This window comes from Lolium rigidum, chromosome 1 (assembly GCF_022539505.1).
Source record: "Lolium rigidum isolate FL_2022 chromosome 1, APGP_CSIRO_Lrig_0.1, whole genome shotgun sequence".
Classification (NCBI taxonomy): domain Eukaryota; kingdom Viridiplantae; phylum Streptophyta; class Magnoliopsida; order Poales; family Poaceae; genus Lolium; species Lolium rigidum.
The window spans coordinates 324,560,214-324,567,634 of NC_061508.1; the positions used below are offsets into that span (position 1 = coordinate 324,560,214).

A 7,421-nucleotide genomic window follows, 5' to 3' on the forward strand; every position below is an offset into this window, starting at 1 on the left:
AAATCTTCTATGACATTTGGTGACGGTTGTCTTCCTCGGCCCCTCCCCCTATGGTCAAATCCTGGCTCCACCCCTGGAGATGAGCATTATAAAAGAGGCCATCGCCTTCCTCTCCGTCTCCCTTGTGAAGGGCAGGTTTTGTGGATGTTGTGAATTCCCTTTCTTAATTATAGGGTCTTTCTTAGTATCTCTGTGTACTAGCATGCCTATGTACGAGTGAGTATATTTTTCAGCAAGTTGCATCCAACAAAATTACTTTTTTTGTTCACGTCAATATCTTTATGCCACACATATTTTACATATACTAGATGTACACACTCTCATTGTTTACTTTATTAAGGAACGGCCCCATGGAGTACATCAAGCATTCGTACGGCCAAAGTCGGGCATCGCAAATGTTTCGAGCTTAGCTATTTTATTAACAGTACGGACCGACGTAGTAGGAATTTCTGCTCCCGTAGAGTCACACGCTAAACATAGCGTACTCCTTTGTTTTTTTGCCATCAAGTTTGCTAGAGAAAACAACTTTAGCAACCTCGTCCACTCTGAGTGTCTTGTATTTCTTAAGCTCTCCTCCAGCTAGAATTTCAGAAATCGGACCCACGCTCATATCATACTTTGGGAGGTGGAACATAGAAATGGACATCCTCTCTTTGTGAGGATTAACGGCGACCACTGTGCTCGATGCTCTGGTACTTTCCATTTGTCAATATCTACAAATAAGAGTGCTCATTAGATCGAGGATACATCTTCTTTTAGTTTTCACGATCTAATACAGTAAGAGAAAAGAAACATATACCTCAAGAAAATCACCAACATTCACCACCAATGCCTTTGGGTGGGGCTTTACTGGAACCCATGCATCTTTTCTCTTGATCTGGAGCCCTTCTACCAGATTCAGCTCCCATACAAGCGTCAGAATAGAAATGTCGGAATGCGGTGAAATCCCCAAGACCTTGTCATGAGCCACGGGGCATGCAGGGTAGTATGACATCCTCAATGCCTGATTCGCGTATGTATCTCGGTCGAGCTCAACGCCTAGGTTTCTGGCGATGATTCCCATGAGGGAACCAGTCACCCTCATCAGCTCAGATGAGTATGATTCAATGGACTCCCTGTTGCATTGAAACAAATCCATTATCAGGGACAACATTCTTCTGTTGTTTCAAGTCCAAGACAATGATTGTCTCAACTCTTGACTAGTATGATGTGATTACCTGAAGGAAGCAGGAGTTGTTGGCCATGGTCTCATCTCGCGTTCATGTGGTGGCTGGGTCACCAGGTAAAGCCTGTCACACCAGTCCAGCGTTTGATGCTCAGACTGCACGAATGCTTGGCCATACCCTTGGATGTCTCCAGGCAGCTGCCCAAATTTGTTCTTCTCGTCCAAGGGAAGTCTGAAGAACTGCTCCAGGTCATTCCTCATGTTCTCGAGAACAGTGTCAGGAATTCCATGGTTTTGCACCTATAGATTCCAATATGTATTATACTTATTGGATCCTTGGAGAAAAAGAGTGAATTCTAGTATTTACCCCTTTATTTAATTTTTTACATTGATTACCCCATTTAGCAAAAAATTGCTAGAAGGTTTTTTTCTAGGTTTCTTTTGGAAAATCTATACCTAATAATAATAAAAGCAAAAGGGTTTCTCTCTCGGTCGTTATCCTAATTAGAATTGCCTCCAAAGTTTGCAGAAATTACCCACCGTGCCATCCATAAGTGATAACTTGAAACGTTTTTTTTTTCTGTTTCCCTCCGTCGCTGGAGTTTCTGTTCCTTCCGGCCCTGGATCGTCCCGATGAGAAAGAAAAAAACAACTCCTCCCCGATCACCCCGCTGAACCTCACGTGTGTAGCGTTTGCCCAAAGTCTGGTCCAAATCAAAACAACCTCACGTTCCGTAACATAGCGTCGATATATGATCTTGGTCGCCACCTGATCAGCTTGTTGCGTCGTATATACAGACTTCCAAACGGAGAATCGATTAATTAGGTCTCCAAGCCGAGACAACTCTAGGCGCGGCGACAATGGACACGGCGGAGAAACAGACGACGGTGGTAGAGGCGACGATGGTGGATCCGGTCGGCACTCGGCGGTCGCCCATGACCGCATCCCGGTTGAGCTCCGCCTCAAAGCGCCGGAAAGTGGAAGAGAACGTCGAGGCCATATATGGCGGCAGAGTGATCCTATTCCTATCCTCCTAGGATGGTTCCGGACTTCCGGTACTGATATGTTCGTTTCCTTCTGCGGAACCTTCCCCACTGTTGCTGAATCACGGGACCTTGGACAGCATGATCACAGTTCAGAGGAGTCTGTTTCGTCGATGACCAGATGGCAACGCCGACGCGCCAGTGCCCATGACGTCGAACGCGACCGCCCGCGCTCCACCTCCGTCTTCGATGACAATTGCTGGACCGTCCCGGCGAGATTGCATGGAGGAGTCATGTAGCAGCCTAGCGGGGGACATCAAGGTCATCTGCAAGGTGTGAATCTCGCCTAGGGTGCCGACTACGCCGACAGTGCCGAAGACCTTGAACACCACGATCAGAGTTCAGAGGAGTGTGTTTCCTCGATGACCAGATGGTGACGCTGACGGGCCAGTGCTCATGACGTCGAACGCGACCGCCCGCGCTTCCACCTCCGTCTTGGACATCAATTGCTGGAGCGTCTCGGCGAGATTGGATGGAGGAGTCATGGAGCAGCCTAGCGGGGGATGTCAAGGTCATCTGCAAGGCGTGCGTCTCGCCCAGGGTGGCGACGGTCAGGTAGGAGCGCCAGGAAACCCAAGCACGTTGGGACTCGGGGCCAAGAAGCCAAACTTCAACTGATAGACGTGGATCACTCGCCAGTAATGGTGCTGTGAAGGAGGAGCGACGAGCTGAAAAAATCTTCGATGGTGCTGGTAACTTGGGATGTAGGTGTCTGACACGGTTGATGGCGCCACCAGGACGTTTTAGAAGACAACCGCTTTTATCAAGATGGAGGAGCTCGAGCCATTGATAATGGCGAGTCCAATCAGGGAGGTGCTACAAACCTACAACTGAAAGACATGCGTCGTTTGATTCCTCTGTGAGAAGCGCTCGCCAGCCCCTGCATGATGCTCTTCTATTCTGGACGAGGATCATACTCTAGGCGATTCTACATGCATAAGCATGTCAAAGAAAGAGACTAGATGAAGCAGATAATTGAAGCCAAGCACTTCCCGTTTAGCCATTAACAAGTTCATTCTTTCCTTCGTGGATTTGAGAAACCCGTTCCTTGCTGAAGAAAACATTCAAGACTTTGATTCGAAGTTCAGCGTACAAAAAGGTAATGTATCCGCACACTACCATTCTTTCTCGGTGCCCTTTTCGGAAACTGAGATTACGCAAAGAAGATACTGTATGTCCAGGACGAGTCAGTACACATAGAGAGAGTTAATAGATCATACCGTATATGATATACTCCTACAACGGAAAAAGAAAATGACAGTACCCAGGTTACTGTAGACCGATTTCACTTTGAAATGTTCCGTTAAGTGGATTGCCAAGGTACTGACTTCAAGGCTTTAAGAGTTAATTAAAATGATTGTGGTGAGGGCTGATTTGGGTTTGTTAAGCCCATATGAATTCCGATAACTCTATACAGTCACGCAATTAGATATAGTCCAACTTTATTTAGATGACTTGTCATAAAGTTGAATTTCAATAGAGCTTTCAATATAGTGCTATGAGATGATTTAATCGCAACAATTAAAATAGGTAAGTTCAGTGACAAATAGTGTGGGTGAAAGGTTTCAGCCGTAGCAACGCACGGGCATTTGTCCTAGTAATCATAAAAATAATCTTATTAATCAAAACAAAATATGTCCATAATCACCATCTTTTGGAAAATAATCATAACATTAATTACGTGCATGTCCTTGTCCAAGTTGGGTTAGATCCATCACCGAGTAGTATTGTGTCTCGGATTTGACACCTAAGACTGTAAGTACATAACCGAGTGGACCGACCACATAATCTTGATACGTCGCATGAAATACGAAATAAGGGCAAGTACAACGGAGCGCTTGACTAGAGGCGCTAGGAAAATAATCCTGGTAGTTTGGGAAGTTATTGTGCTGTTTCCGAGCGTTTTCATTGCATCGACTCAAAAAGAAGAGTCCGGCAGTTGCAAACTAGGCACAAAATACTTCTCCTAGCGCCGGACACTTGTGCAACGTCTCGATTTGACTTTTTTAGCGCCTGTGTAATCGTTAGGCATTGTACATGTCCTAAGAAGCATGTGAGTTGGGTTAAACCTGGAATTTACACGGAGAAAAACTGAAAAACTTCTTGAATAGGGCGTACTTTTATCGGGTCTGAACTTCTGAATGTCTAGCTACTAGTCGACTGGGATGTCTCGAGATTCCTGTCAAAAAAGTCAATATATATTTTTGGACATTTTTTTTGGGAACTCTTAAGTTTGGCTAACCACGGTGCAATTTTTTTAGGTGACCGAGAGTTACAAAGAAAAAGGAGACGCCTGATAATAAGCAAGCGAGGTTATTTATTTTGTTTCACTTTGAACAAATGGAATCTTACCTGGAAGAAGCCCCACTCCTCACATGCAGACTTGAGCCTGTCAGCCTCCAGCCGGTAGGTCTGGGAATCGAGAAGTCTAGCAAGGTCGATTATGGGAATGTTATGGCCGCTACGAGCAACAACGTCGCTGGTCATCGCCGGCCTGATGTACCGCTTGATGGTCTCCTCCGTCAGCTCCGCCGCGTCGGAGGCCAGCGCTTGAACGTTCTTCACCGGGATGGTCTTCCCGTACGACCATTTCGCTGCGGCAGCTTGCTTGGTCTCCATCCAGACACTACTCTGCGCGCGTGCGTGCTATGGCACTACTACTATATTACTGGAGATTTGTAGCTGTGGAGTCCTTGATGAGCCGTACTTGGCCGTGAACATATATATAACACATTTATCATTCAATCTCGATAGCTCTATTGGGCCACAAGTCTAGAATAAGCAACGTGATGGGCACCACCAAACAACTAACACTTCGGCATGATGCTTAATTTCAATCATTTTAAAAAAGTGCAATCATAATTAGATGATTGGTGCCTACGTCTGGGACTCCATTGCTTCGCTCTTCAACGACAACCGCCTCCAATGTGCGGTCTACGCCAAGCAGGAGTTCCACAACCCGGTGCAGGGACAGATCTCCATCATGGCCTTCTGTTCCTGTCTCAAATATTTTGCTTGTTAGATTATATCTTTCTATATATGTAACGGAATATGCTAGGAATATAAAGCATGGTCCCATCTAGTTAATCCCCAAACTCATCTAAAAATTATCCCATTTCGGTGAAAGATTGTTGCACTAGCCAATTGAATTAAAAGTCCAAACTGATGGAAAAAAAATAAGACACTGTATTTATATTTAACACTCTCCCTCATGTATAAGCTATTTTAGTCCTTAGCGTGGATTCGATGCATGTCACAGAATCTTTTTTCTTTTTTGTTAATAAGCAACGTGATGGGCACCAACCAACTAACACTTCGGCATGGTGCTTAATTTCAATCATTTTTAAAAAGTGCATTCATGATTAGATGATTGGTGCTTTACTAACAACCGAGTATCCTCAAGATATTCGGTAGTTAAAACGATATCTCCTGATATCGCTGCAATCAAACCATATCTGATGCCCTGCTATGTATAGGAGATTGGGCCATTATGGTGAAGATTGTATATGGGTTCATTGCCGGGAGTGATGTTTTGGCACATGGGAACATATGCTCCCTTTATTTTGAAATATATGTTAGACACATTTTAAAATGTCAAAAAAATTAAAACAAAAATTTCGCACGTACATCTTCATGTGCTACGTGCTCACAAAGTCGTTTCATGAAAAATCGACATATCATGTGGCGTGTGTAAAAAAGACAAAATTCGGTGCTGAAACAAAGACTTGTCACAAGATAAATTCTCTTTTTCGCTTAGACTACAAAAAATATCATTTTTTCGTGAAACTTGACGAATACACATATATTAATATATTATGGAGATGTACATGTAAATTTTTTTGTCAAAACTTTTTAACACTTGGAAATATGTTTTTATGGTAGAGGGATCATACGCACCCGGGAGCCGAATTGAGTTTCTAATGAAGAATATTGTATATAGTTTATTTCCTTTGTAACATTGTGAAATGATGGCCAAATCATTTGACTGCTAGGAATTAGGGTGGGTAAGAGCATCTCCACCGGCGCCCCCGATACCGGCCCCGATAGTATTTTGGGGGACGGGAGCGAAAATGGGCCCGCACCGGCGCTTCCCATACGGCGCCGGCCAATTTTGGAGCCCAATATAATCGCCGGCAACCCCGTACCGGCCCCTTCGCCAAGGGCGCAAATCGGGCGCGCTGGCGCCTCGCGAGGCTGAATGTTTTGGATGTGGGAGCCGCCTGTCATCCACACATCCCAAAAGTCGACGCCAGCGGGGAGTGCCGGGCCGACGCGTCAGCGGCTCATTCAATTTTAACCTAACCGTCGCCTACCTCGCGACGGGAGTTAATTGGGGCGCAGCGGTGGTGCAGTTTCCGCAGACGCGCAACGAACCGTCCTGTCGGGCGCGCCTTGCTCTTTGTGCCGCCGTTAGTGAGCGCCACCGCTCCCCCGCTCCCCCGCCTCCCTCCGGCTTATAAAAGGGCCGCCTCTCATCGTGCCTCTCACACACAAACCCTAGCGCCTCTCTCCCCAACCATAGCCACCACCATCTGACAAGACGACGCCATGTCTGGTCGAGGCTGAGGTCGCGGTCGTGGTCGTGGCCGTGGCAGAGGTGCACACACTCCGTCGCCTGCGACGTCGTCGTCTTCATCGTCGGAGATGGACGAGGAGGGCCGTGCTGTTCGAGTTCGTCCTCGTCCTCAAGGGCGACCCACGCGGCATCCAGAGGCTGCCGGACACCTTCGCTGACTTCGTCGCCGGCGACGACCGCCCGGGCACGCTGCATCTGCGGGAGGATTTGTGCGGCTACTACCGATGGATCGTGGACGTGATCTACGACGCCCGCGGCAAGATGTACCTCCACATCGGCTGGGAGAAGTTCGCGCGCCACCACAGCCTCCAAGCCGGCTTCGTGCTCGTGTTCTCCTACTTCGGCGACAGGGACATGAGCGTCAAGGTGTTCAACGACATGCGTTGCCGCCGGAACTACCACGTCGACAACGCCGAGGAGGACGACTGACGAGTGTTGTTTCTTCGCAGCGAATATCGTCTCGCATGTTTTCGGATGTTCTTCATCGAAAGAATCAACAGGGGCACCCTCGCCAGCTGGATTTTCCAGTTTGGGTGACTGGGTGTGCCCTCGAGTGTTCTTTCTTGGCAGCGAACACACGAAACCTGCGATGACCGGCCTAGTTAGGTTTAGTTTTTTTGCAATGTTTTATATTTT

General features: G+C 46.9%; 1 pseudogene; it reads right to left on the reverse strand.

Annotated features, from left to right (window-relative positions):
* Nucleotides 1-463: 463 nt before the first annotated feature.
* Nucleotides 464-4,828, reverse strand: LOC124684307 (annotated as a pseudogene).
* Between the last annotated feature and the right edge of the window lie 2,593 nt (nt 4,829-7,421).